At 38.8% G+C, this 12,917-nt stretch overlaps 1 protein-coding gene across 1 annotated transcript in view; it reads right to left on the bottom strand.

The window, feature by feature from the left end:
• Positions 1-12,917, bottom strand: part of FAF1 (Fas associated factor 1) — a 158,226-nt gene that overhangs the window by 59,685 nt on the left and 85,624 nt on the right. The window lies entirely within an intron of this gene.

The following is a 12,917-nucleotide window of genomic DNA, read 5'->3' as shown; positions in this document are numbered from 1 at the left end:
AAACAAAAAAACAAAAAAAAAAAAAAAAAAACAAACAAACAAAAAAAATAACACCAAAAAAACCCACAAAACACCAATTTGATTAACTGGAAAACAATTTTTTGTCAGAAGTTGTAAGAGACTGTCACAATGGCTATTCAAAATGCATTTCATCTTCGTCTTGATCACAAATAAGGTCAGAGGCTCATGCTATATATCTAATATAAATAAGGGCACACACAAACCCAGCAATTTTGGTGAAATTACAGTGAGCACAGGCACAATAAACGTTCATTAATCAGTATCAACAGAAACAGTACTTTTACCTACTGCTGTATGCCTAAATCTAAACTTTTTAAAATCAAGGAGACACCAAATAGAAAAAAGCTAGCATCATTTCAAAGACAAACTGATCAGATGCCTGCAAGCACCCAATCAGGTCTGAAGACCTGACTGTACACTGCATTTAAAACTGTACTTAACGTGACTACAAGTAAGAATCGCCTACTTCTCTACCAACAGAACCGCCTGTGCTACTCTTGTCCTTTAGAGCACCCTCCACACGTCTCTTTACGCAGCCTAAGCATGTACACAGCCTGCTGCCCTCTCCTGGAAAGCCTATCTATCCTTTCTCCAAGTGAGCCTGATGACCAGAACAAATCTTCAGAAGCTGCTAAGCCCAATCTGGATAGCATGTGGGGTAAATTTACAGCACTGATAGCTCTTAAATGAATACAGCTCATTCATTTTGGGAACAAATCCAATTATTTTTAGAATCTGAACCCAACAAAATATTCGATTCTGTCTTAGTGACTTGTAGGCAGTTTGGGCTTTGTGTTCAAAGTATTGTTTCTAGCTAATGGGTCCTTCAGAAGAAACACCTAGAGGACAGGAGAAGATCCTCTAGATCGTCCAAAAATTATTACTACTGAGAGGGGACAGAATGAGCCACTTAGAGTGGCTCAGGACGACAGCACCCTCCTAATTAGACTGTAAAAACCTTAAGGTAAATTAAATTTCAATCATCCTTAGCAAAAACCCAAGAATAAATCATAAGCCTTAAATTTCATTTACTGCCATGAGCACCGAAGATACCCCATTTATTTTTTATACATAATTCAGAATGACTTTATCACTTGTCTGCTAGAACTCACAAAGATTTAATTTGCAGCAGGTTGAAGCGGGCTGATTAAGCAGGCTGGTTACCAAATGAATGTTAACCTGTCTGAACTAGCCTACTGTCACATTCTCATAGCGAGGTTAAACAGAAGTTTAGCTGCATAAAAAGCCCAGCTATCATCTTAAAGGAAGTGAGTAATAATACTCAGGAGCAAATGAAATATTGAAGATGACATACAGGTCAAGTCCAATTACCTATGAAACTCCTGTGACAAGAGCCTAAGAACTGTATTCGCTGCGATAATCCCCCAGTTTAATTAGCATTTTTATAAGTCGTAAATAATAAACAAAACCTGACTGTTCTAAAACTTGAAACTTTGCCCTACGGTTCCCACACTGTCTGAAATCCTGGTAAAACACACGCACGCACACTAACCACACACAGCCTGCAGTTCCCTAACAGCATCAAATAGCCTGACAGATGCCTGGAAAGGCTCCTGGTATCTTTTACATGCACATTAAAGGAAGAGTGGTAAGATCAAGCAAGCAGTTATTGTGCTGCTTCATCACTTGGCCCAATAGCAGGGTGTTGCAATTCTAATTTGCAACCCTATATTATAGTGTCAAAGCGTCTCTCAAAAATGAGCTAACAGCAGAAGGGGTTCAACATCAGAGCACATTTCATCCTACTCCCCAGACAGTTGCTGGAATGTTGTTGTTGGTTTTTTTTGTGAACATTTGTGTGAGAAATGGCCCTCTCCTTTGACTTTGAGAAGTTTATGCAAAGCAAAGGCTATGGAAAAGAGAAGCTCTGCCTTTCATTTCTAAAGTAATCTACCAGCAGGAACATCTCTCCAGAACTGAGTTATCTTTCTTCCGAGATAAAGGAGACAGTCCTCTCTCAAGAGAGACTCTTGCACCAGAAAGTTTAATCTTTATTTTGGAAATTATAAAAACATCAATATTAAGCAAAAGATTACTTTTCAGGCAGCTCAGTCCAGTGCCACAGATAGCAAACCTCAAATATTTGAGTGCAGGCCACTTGGGAGCATCTGCTGAAGTGTCTCAGGGGCTAGAAATGTTTAGGCATCAGGCTGCTCTTGGAGTGATTTTTCTTTCTAAATACTGCATCTGCTTACTCCCAGACAAGGTTGCAGTACGTTAGATGTAAGAACTGCTGTGTCGCATTCATCTTCCCAGGAGGGTGGACATGATCTTATACCAATTCCAAAACAGAAAATGCTGGTTTGTTGCCTCAGTACCTGATCTCCAGTATTCTCAACCCATGAAGCCGTTTTGTGATAAAACTCAAAACGTGATAAATTTTTTCAGAGTGTTTTCTTTTTCCACATGAAAACCACCTCTGTACGAGCATGGTAGCTTGAACCAGATGGCTTTTGTGCGCACAAGAATAGACACTGGAAGATACATACACAGGACTCTTAGGACTAGTAGATACAGATTATGGAATAAATACGACATTAAAGCAGAAATAAATACTGTTATTCCATTTTTCTAAGCACCAGATATACACACACACAAAGGCCTACTGCAAAGATCTCCCATTTGTCAGGTCCATGAGGTGGAGAAAGAATCTGAGTGAAAAGCAAGATCTCTTGTCCAGCACCGGGTATACAGCGCTCATACTTGCTGAAAGTTTAGAAAATCACCCTTTTGGCCTCCTTTAGTTTCTAAATGAGGAGGAAATAAGATTGAAGCCTCAAAAACATTTCAGAGATATTTGCAATAGGATAATCCTTTCAGGAGACAGCACAGATATTAGTGTGCTGCTGGTACACAAACAGGTAATGGCACAACCTGGACTAACGTGCACACAAGGATACCTGAAATAATATTTTAAGTACTCAAAGAAAGACTGCTACCAAATGTTAAAATTCATGCTTTATAATGCTAAGATACTATATTTATTTGTAAATGTTCAGTGTAAGGTGATTTGTATTTTAATTGCCAGCATCAATAACTGGGGGATAAAGTCAAGCGACATCTTTTCTGATTTGAACACAGAGGACTCTTTGCCAAGAACTTTCCAGACCTGGGAGTATTTGCCAAGTCCAGAGAGTTTGAAGTCTGGGTGCTTTAAACAATAGGTTATTGCTCCTGTTAGAAAGCATCGTTTTTATGTAGAAAAATTTTCATTCTAGAAATATGCTCTCAAACAACCAAAAGACCATTTTTTGATCAAATATTTCATGATACAAATATGTCTGCAGCTGCATCAGGAAGAGAAATCACTCACAGCATGCAAATCCAGAGTGCTGCCTTCACAAGCTCAGAAAAAATTAGAAAAATTGCAAGTCCATAATCTTACAAGCTTGCAATCTTCTAAAAGAGCTTGCTGGTACGACTTAATTCCCACTCTTGCAGATTTTTGAAATTACAAAGGAAGGAGCAAACTCAGAGCCTTGTACCACTCCGGGGATATTTAACGAAGACATTTAAGGTCTGAGAAAGATAAATAGTAGCACGAACACGAAGCAATGACACCGGCAGAGAACTGCAGCTGCCAGGCACCCGCTTCTACTCGTTAATCTTTGGTGGCTTCGCTACGTTCTCACATACTGAATCTGCTAAGCTTGAAAGTAAGCTGATGACTTTTAGCTCATAAAAACCAGAGAACTGCTGATACAAAAATTATAAGCTCCGTTACTGAATAAGGAAAGTAGTAATTGGATTTGACAAATGTGCTCCTCCTCAAACCCAGCCGTACAGTGATCAAGAAAAACAGCACTTCAAAAAAGCTTTAATTGCAACCGTATCTAATGAAGAAAGGAAGAAGGCAAGCTCTAGGAGCTTTCTAATACCTTGCAGAAGGTACATAGAGATCCAAAGTGGCCAGCTTAAACTGTTCTGTAAAGAACTGGATCTTCTTCCTCGTCCTCAGCTATTACAGTCATTTTGGAAACCCTGTTTACTCCCACATAAATACACGTACAGGTCTCTCTAGCAATCCGGTAATCTGAATAAAGCCCTGAGAATGGCTCTTCTTGTCAGCTGCCTGGATGAAAGCAGGACTTGCTTAAAAAAATAAATTATGGTAGGAAAACAGACAAGCCCCCGAAGCACAGCGTTTACCGACATATCTATTAGCCCTGTAATTGTCTTCTTGGTGCTTATCATCGTAAAGCATGTCACCTCCAGAAGGGCAACATGGGCAAAGACCAGCGAAATCTCTGACAAGAGTCCAGGATCTTTAGCAGGTTCTTTTAGGAAGAAACACTGAAAACAAGCAACCGTAAGCAATAATGTTTAAGTCAAGTAGGAACATTGATTTATTTCGTCCTCTTTGTTAAGTATTTGATTGCTACAAGAGCAGTCACAAGAGTGACTGCTACAAGAGCAGTGAGCTTTTTTTTTTGATTTTTTGAGTTCTACATTTATATTAAAATCCAGCAGAAGTCATAACAAGAAATGTTATTTCTGTATTATTTGACTGCTATGAATCAGTCAAATCATTCAGCTAGCAATACTTCAAATGCAGAATTATTTCTGGCTGTCTAGGATCTGCTTCAACAGAGAACTAAATGGGGGAATTTTCCAAGAAAGCATGGTTTCCTCCTGAGGTGAAGGAAAATAATCCATGTTTTTGGCCTTTAATACTCAGAGATAAGGAAAGCAAACAAAATTCTGGTGTACAAAAAAAGCATGTTTTCCAATACTTGACTCTCCTTCATAAATCGTGCAGAAAAAAGAAAAGACTAATTCTCAGTCCTACTTAAGGTCAGCTTGTAGTATATTAGACAAAAGGAATTAAAGTCTTAAAAAGCTGCCATTCAGTTCTAGCATCCTGAAATGGCCTGCTGAAATTAGGGTTGCAGCTTACCAGCTGCACTCGCTAGCACAGCTGGATGGAAGAAGCCACAGAAAGAAACCTTCCCAAAGGTGTCACTCCATGTGTGATTGCCAAGAAGGTGCATCCTCTCTAATGCATCCTTTCCAACTCTATGATGGGAATAGGTAGAATCAAAACTTGCTTATATTGAAATGTGGTTTTTTGTTTTGTTTTTTGTTTGTTTGTTTGTTTTTAGCATACAAAGCACATAATTATGCCTTTCATTTTTTTTGTAATCTCAAGGAGTTAAAGAACACTGAGATTACCTAATCCCAAATCTTCCAGTCTAGCATCTCTAACTTCTGTTTGTGGTAACTTTCCTAATTAGCCCAGGACGATGAGGCACCAGAGCCAGCCATCTGCCTTCCTGTAAGGCAACACCTTCAGAGCACCACATCCACTCGATTCCAGAATTTCACCTAATGTTCTCGGTACTGATACTAATTCTAGTGAAAACTGGGAATGCCTGTTTTCCCCTTGTTGAGCAAGAGGCAAATCAAGCCCACATATTATCTGTTTGTTCTGCAGCTAAATCTGTTAGCATGCATTGTACTACAGAGCCCTAGCTAGATAACCAAGTCATTGGATGCAGTAGAGCTGTTATCTCAGTATCCACTGGAGAATATTGTATGCCTTTGCTGTTACCATTATACAACCAACACGTTGCTTAATAAGTGAAAGATTATCTCCAGAAAAATATGCCAAAATATTGTTATTCACTCTGTGAAAGAAAATTTTGATAGAGATTATACAAACATCTTGAAACCCAGAGGCATTTCTTTTGCTCTGGAAACAGCAGCAGCATGCAGCAATGGTCAGAGTATTATTAAACGCATTCTGAAGTCATTGCAATATATTTTTATATATTTTTAATTAAGAATAGAAGAAGCTTGTGCTAAGCTTGAACAGTCAGGATCTTTGAAATAGAGCTGTTTTAACAGGGGGAATTCTATCACAGCTGCGAACCTCTAATCACCCTTGATAATTATATACCAGCTCAGCAACCTAAAAGACATTTGTGGCCACTATTTGGTGCTTTGGCCGTAACTAGCTTGTCAGTAACAGCTAGCTGTGTTTTTGTGTTAGAAACAAACAAATGCAGAAATGATATCCCCAAAGGAATATTTATAAATCAAGAGGTCATCAGCTGAACAAGAGCTCATTTTAGAAGCTGTATATCAGGCTGTAGGACATATGTGGAAATTTATAATACATACATCACACAAGAAATTCTTAATCAGAAGTGAATGCACTGCTGCCTATAGACTGAAACCTAACCCTGATTCAAATACTTCATGTGACAGCACTTTCAGTGTGCTCATAATGCGAGATGCTTATTTTTTTTCATCTACTGGTTTACTCACTGATACATAGCTAATGTATAAAGAAACAAACATGAACAAGTACATTTCATAACACACCATGCTCAGTCATTCAAAATAACCTAGAGCAGATGCCCACAGCAAAACTCTCGATGACTGGCAGGAATCTTTACTGTGAATATTTCACTTCCATATAATTTGATTATTCTTGTTGGAGTAATTACTATAATGCTCCCCCCTCCCCCCCCCCCCCCATCAGGTAAGAGACGGGGTAAGGATAGAAGGGTGAGGAAGAAGCTTTGTCAAGCAATTCAGTTCTCATATTAAGCTTACTATATCTGTTTTTTTTTTTTTTATTATTATTATTATTAATTTTTTTTTAATTAGTGTAAGCTAATTCCCTGAGTATGGTAAGTGTCAGTGACACTACATTTTCTTCCGTGTTTTCTTAAAGCTAGGGAAAAAGCCTGGTCATTTTGGAAGACAACTATATGAACAAAAAGCTTGAGAAAGAACATTGCTCTGCTAGATTTTCTTGGCTGAATAGCATGGCTCCTGTAAAGAAGCCACACATCCAGTTTCAGTTCATTCACTGTCCTTTCAGCCAGGGCAGGTAAAACTGTAATAAGTGAGAAATTCTCTGGCTTCTTGGTCTAGACAGACAGACTTCTGTTTAGATGTCTGCAAGGCATGTTCATCATTGATAATCTTGATTGGCAGATCTCAGACGAATTCAAACAAATTCATTTTTCCCAGCCAAAAAAGATGTCATCTCTCTCTCTTGATAAATTCTCTCTCATCAGATAAATTAATTTCCCTGTTCAAAAAGATTACCACACTAACCATGCAGAAAGGAAAATCAGAATAAAATACATTTTCTGCAGGGCTACATGAAGGCAGAGACCTATGCCTCAGCCCTGAGGTCTTTAAGTCAGAATCTCAGTGACTCAGGGAATTGCAGACCTCTTCAACCTAACTTAACTCCCTGGAAAGACAAATTATAAAGCAATCTATTTGATATGCTTGGAAAATAAGTTATTCTTCTTTTTGCTCACCATTGGAGCAAGACTGGTCAGACTGCTCCACAGTTGAGGTTGCTGCTCCAAGTTCCATTTGTCATTTCCATTTGTCATTTCTCTTTTGCAACCTATCTTCTCTGAGATTATAGAAAGTAATAATTTGATATACAAGCAAAACCTAAAGAAAGAAGTATTTGTGTGGTGAAAGGGAGACAGTATTTAATGTGGCATGTTGGAAAATCAATGTGAAGAGTGAAGGGAGGAAAGTCAAGAAAATGATGGCAGTGGAAGTGGTGCGTTGATGCTTGAAATCTAAGAGCTGGCAGTTTTTCCACTACATAAACAGTTTAAGAAAATAATGGTTTCTAAATACAGCCAGCACAGCCCCTGAATATGAATATTGAAGGCAGGGGAAACAGGAGTGTAGCAACTCCTTGGCAGCTTCTTGGGTTTCTCCAGAGATCATTAGACGGCTCCATGGTCCAACCCTTGTTGGAGATCCAAATACAGAGGTGAAGCCAAACCGTTCAGGAAAGAGGTGGCAGACTCACAACAACTCATGCTTTTTCTAAGGACACTCAGGATCTGATCGTTTCAAGATAAACGACGCTCCGACACAGCAGCTCCTTCATATGCTCTTGCCACAGGTCTAGCTCTCCAAGCATTATTACCAATGCGTGGGCAGCCCGTGCTCAAACAAACTCTCACAAAATGCCTTGGGAACAAACAGGTGCTCAGCACTTCCCAACCTACCACTTAGCACTGCTTAAGTACACATTAAATAAACTATCCTGTTCTCAGTGAATGAAGTCAAAATTGATATATGATTTAAGAATTCATGCACAACCACATTTAAGACTTTAAGGAATTAAAGGTTTTCTATGAACTGGTTTTCTCAGAATTATAAGTATGCTTTCGTTAGTAACAACAGACAGTAAAATCACTTCTGTACAAGCTGAAGTACACACTGTATACATAAAACAAGTGTACTCCCACCAACGAGCAACTATTCCCCTTTAAAATGAAGCCACATTACAATTAAGAAAGTCTATCAAATGTGATTGTGTTTTTTTTTTAATTGTTTTTGAAATCTGCAGAAATGAGGCCCGTTTGTACTGGGAGATTAATTACAAGGCTCAGAGATTTACCATACAGAACTGAAGAGCGCAGACTGGCCTATACTGGTCACCAAGACATTGCTATTCAAGTTTAGTACATAATTAAAAAAATCAACTAACAAAAGCTTTGTACCAGGTAAACCCTTATCCCTCCTCGAACAACAATAAGAAGTGGGTGTAATTCTAGGTTAGCCACTTCATCTTTTGACATCAAATAGCGTTAGCTGGGAAAAACAGTCAAGTTTGCTCTAGGTTTGTTTGTTTTACAAAACTATTGTACAAATATTAAAATGAACAGAAGTGTTTAAAAATTTGACAGCCCTTGAAATTAACTTCCTCTGGAAAATAACTTCATTTTCATTATGCATCTTCAATAAAAAAAAAAAATCTTGACAGGTAGTCAACGTTTCATTTTAAACACTAACTGGATGAAAAAAATCTCGAGGGTGGAGTGTGTTCAGGTTATAAATCAGCAATGCTTGTTTTAACTCCTCACAAAGTGTTGTTGAGATAATTACTGCTGACAGCTTTATTCAAGGTTCATTTCACTTTTTCTACTATTTTTCCCCTGTTAGAAGTTCAGCAGGGCCCATGGGAAGATCCACCCCTCACACCTGTTAGGTTTCTTCATGTTACTGAGGCCAGTTTGGACATGTCACTTCAAATTAGCATTGTACCAGCGCGCTGTGACAATTACTTATCGCAGGTTTAACTTTAAAAAAAAGTTTCTAATCCAGCCACAAGAACAGTGTCAGAGTACGTAATTTAAACCTGTCAACACAGGTTGCAGGAAACCCATTCCAAGGATTTCAGCGGTATTCCCATGGTGTGTATTTGAACTCCAGTGAAGACTAAAATCACAAAGGAATGCTGCAGGGTTAAAACGCTGAGCCCAAAAGTTAAACAAGATCTGAACTGAAAACAGAGTCCCAAATTAAATTCAAAAGATTTAACAAATTCCACAGATGAGTATTAAGAGACTGCTAGGCTTAATTTTCCCAGCATATTCTGCAGTTTATTCCAAGGGCTGTACATTAAAAATACAACTCTTATTCCTTATTCCACACCACGTAGGCTCAATGCTGGGTGATCTGCAGGAGATGTGCTGAAGGCAGCAGCACAGTAAAGATGCTCTGGGATCGATTGTGGACACATAGCACGGGGGTGGGAGTGCAGACGTGGCTGGCGAAGAACCCACGGCACGCTGAACGGGACAGTTTTGTCTTTCAGGAGAGACACCAGATGAGGGATGCTGAATCCACAGCAACAACCAGGACAAAGCAAACTTCACAAAACCCTATTGAGAGTTTCTGTACAAGCTTGAGAAAAAATTATGTCTGGTCCTCTGAGAACACCCAGCCCTGGTACGCTGGTTGCACACACATGCCAATTTCTGCTACGGTTAATCATTAGTCGAATTACTGTGAAGTTTATCACTCTCATTTGCCAGCCAAATGAATGAGAAAGCGATCCCTGGTTTTGATTGTTTCCCATTTCATTAAGCCTAGTTAGGCAAGTTAGGAACTAAAGCAGAAGGACAGATACTGTAGTACTTCACTTTGGTTCAAACCACAAATATGGTTAAAGGAAACAAAAGGGAAATAATATTTACTTGAACAACAGACTCTAATAAGAGAGAGATATATGTGAGAGATTGAAATAAATACCCACGATCACTTACAGAGCTCATTCTTCTTCTTAGACAAAAACTGTAAATATTAAAAAGGATGAAAAATCTGCCAAGCCATTTGCGGCTATTTGAAACACAGGGTAACAGAATTAAATAAACGCTGAAAGACCTGGAACACAGTTAAGTATGGACCATGAGGCTAATTGTGGATCTTGAGTTAATTACTTTCCACTGATACGTTTTCTCAATGGTCTTTTACATCAGATTTTTCTTCCCTCACTCTGAACCCCAAGGCAATTCAGCGTGCTAGCCTCCAAACTCTGGGTGATTCATTGTGTACTTCTGCCTTAGGATTTTTAGTTCACGCAGAGAAAGCCAGGCTTTCACATCAAGTTGATGTTAATGTGCGCTGACAAAGCAACAGTAAAGGAGCTTCATGTTTGTCACAACGTGCACTCTTTAATTTAGTAATTGCTTTATACTGATATGCAAATAATGACACATTTCCCAAATTTCCAGTTTCTTGGCAATGCTTTCACTAATTACTCAGTGGTTAAAACTTATGCATATGAATTGCTTAAGTGAGTTTATTAATAAGTACACCTGGGTGAATTGATGTATAAAACACACGCCCGGGAACAAGTCATAACTCATTGTACGTTCCCAAATGTCTCAGGGACCAAAAATTAAATATTCTTTCACCAAAACAAGAGCTATTAAGACTAATAGTGTGTTATTCATAGATTCATTTGGATTCTCAAATCTTTCCAAAGCTAGAGGGAGACTCTCTAGCCAAATGAGAGGAGGATTAAAGTATACAAGAGAAGGAGTCTCGAGGAAAAAGGATGAGCATCCCTCTAGTACCTGAAAATGTGGGAAAGCATCTGCATCCCCTGGTCCATCAGTTCTCTGAGGACCATCACATACTCTGCACTCTGGTTATGGTATTCAGTGATACTGCTTACTCTTCCTTTTGATACCCTCATGTTGACCTTGCAAAATTTAGCTACAAGTACTTGACACGGATGTAGACTGAAAACAACTGAAGAAGAAAAAAAAAAAACAACCACTAAACAGAGTTAACCTTCCTTAGACTCACAGAGTGGCCTGGGTAGGAAGGGACCTTAAAGATCATCCAGTTCGCCACCACCACAGGCAGGGACACCTCCCAGCAGCCCAGGTTGCGCAAAGCCCCATCCAGCCTGGCCTTGAACACCTCCAGAGATGGGGCTTCCACAGCTTCTCTGGGCAACCTCATCCAGTGCCTCACCATCCTCTGAGTAAAGAATCTCTTCCTTGTATCTAACCTAAAGCTACTCTCTTTTAGTTTAAAACTGTTACCCCTTGTCCTATCATTACATCCTGTTAAAAAGAGTCTGTCCCCATCTTTCCTTTAAGTACGGAACGGCCTCTGTAAGGTCTCCTCAGAGCCTTCTCCTCTCGATGCTGAACAACCCCAACTCACTCTTCCTGTGTTTCCTATCCTCAAAGTTCTTCACATTGTAAGGGTTGAAAAGTAATTAAAGTGCAAACATTGTCCTACTTCATTTGCTTCTACGTTGAAGCGAAGTGTCTGCTAGGTTTCTGATATTTTCAGTAACTAGGTAATTGCCACAGAGGACAGAATAACAGTACTGTTTATTCTAAGTCTGATAACAAATAGCTTCTATTTATTTATTTATTTATTTGGCTATTCAAAAGAGACACAAAAAGTGCTAAACAGATTTTTAAGGTAAGAAAAAAAATGTAAAAATGGAATAATAAGCAACAGTATAAACAAAAAATCAATTTGATTCATCCAAATCACATTTTGCCTACAGATATTCACAGATACATCTTGGGAACTGCTTTGCATTCACAAAGGGTATCAGCCAAATACTTGGCACGTTTCTGGTCTATGGTGGGATGCCATTTACTTCACAGCACTGTACAATGATTTGGATGGCAAACAGAAGAGTGCCTGGGTATGTTTCCAGCACTATATAATTCCTTGGCACAGCTGAAGCAGTTGTGCTAGCAACACTGCTTCCAACCAATGGTTCAAACCCTGACAAGCTTTTTATGCTACCTCTTCTTCCTGGCTATCAGTGTTCAAGGAATTGGATTTTCGCAGTGTTAGCCTTTTGAAAACATGGTGTTATTGACTTCTAAAAATGAACCTTTGAAAGGATGTTTGTTTCTTATTTTGTTTCCTTTACCTGGAATGTATGAGGCATTTAACTCCTTAAATCGGCAGAATTAGAAGCACCAAGTATAAATCCTTCTCAAGTAAAGAAAAGAGGTTCAAACCTAGCAACACTAGCATATTAAATAGTAATAATTTTCGACAGTACTGTAGTATTCATAAGTGATAAGTCAGTGGGTTGGTGTGGTTGTAGCTAAGCAAAATGCATTAGTTTAATTCGTTCATTTGCTGTGTGATTGTGCTTGGTTGATGTATTAATAGTTTCAAGTGTGACAAGCAAAAGATTAAGAACAAATAACTAAATAAATTTAAGCATGTATAAAGTGTCTCTATTCACAGACCTCTTAGAACTTGACAAATATGAATCGTTCCCAACATTTTGAATTGAATTCTCTTAGCCATCTTGTTATAATGAAAGTGGCCAATTCCTACTGAAATCCAGCTGAGGCCTGCTTTCTGCTTTTTGACTTTTATGCAAGTCCAACATTAAATCTCAGGCCTTCGCTTAGAAACGAGAAGACCCAAGTACAACAGTTTATTGAATGTTGTAAGGAAATCTGCAGAGCTACAGATCTCTCTGTGGTCTATGCTTTGACCATTGGGCAGAAACTATGTTTAGAAAAGGAACTCAGTCCTGTAACTGCCATTGGAAACAGCTCTTCTCTTGCTTGGTAGAAAAGTCATCTGTTTAAAAT

The sequence above is a fragment of the Netta rufina genome, assembly GCF_964035555.1.
Source record: "Netta rufina genome assembly, chromosome: 8".
Classification (NCBI taxonomy): Eukaryota; Metazoa; Chordata; class Aves; order Anseriformes; family Anatidae; genus Netta; species Netta rufina.
The sequence above is the reverse complement of the archived record's forward strand: the minus strand, read 5'-3'. Positions and strand labels throughout refer to the sequence as shown.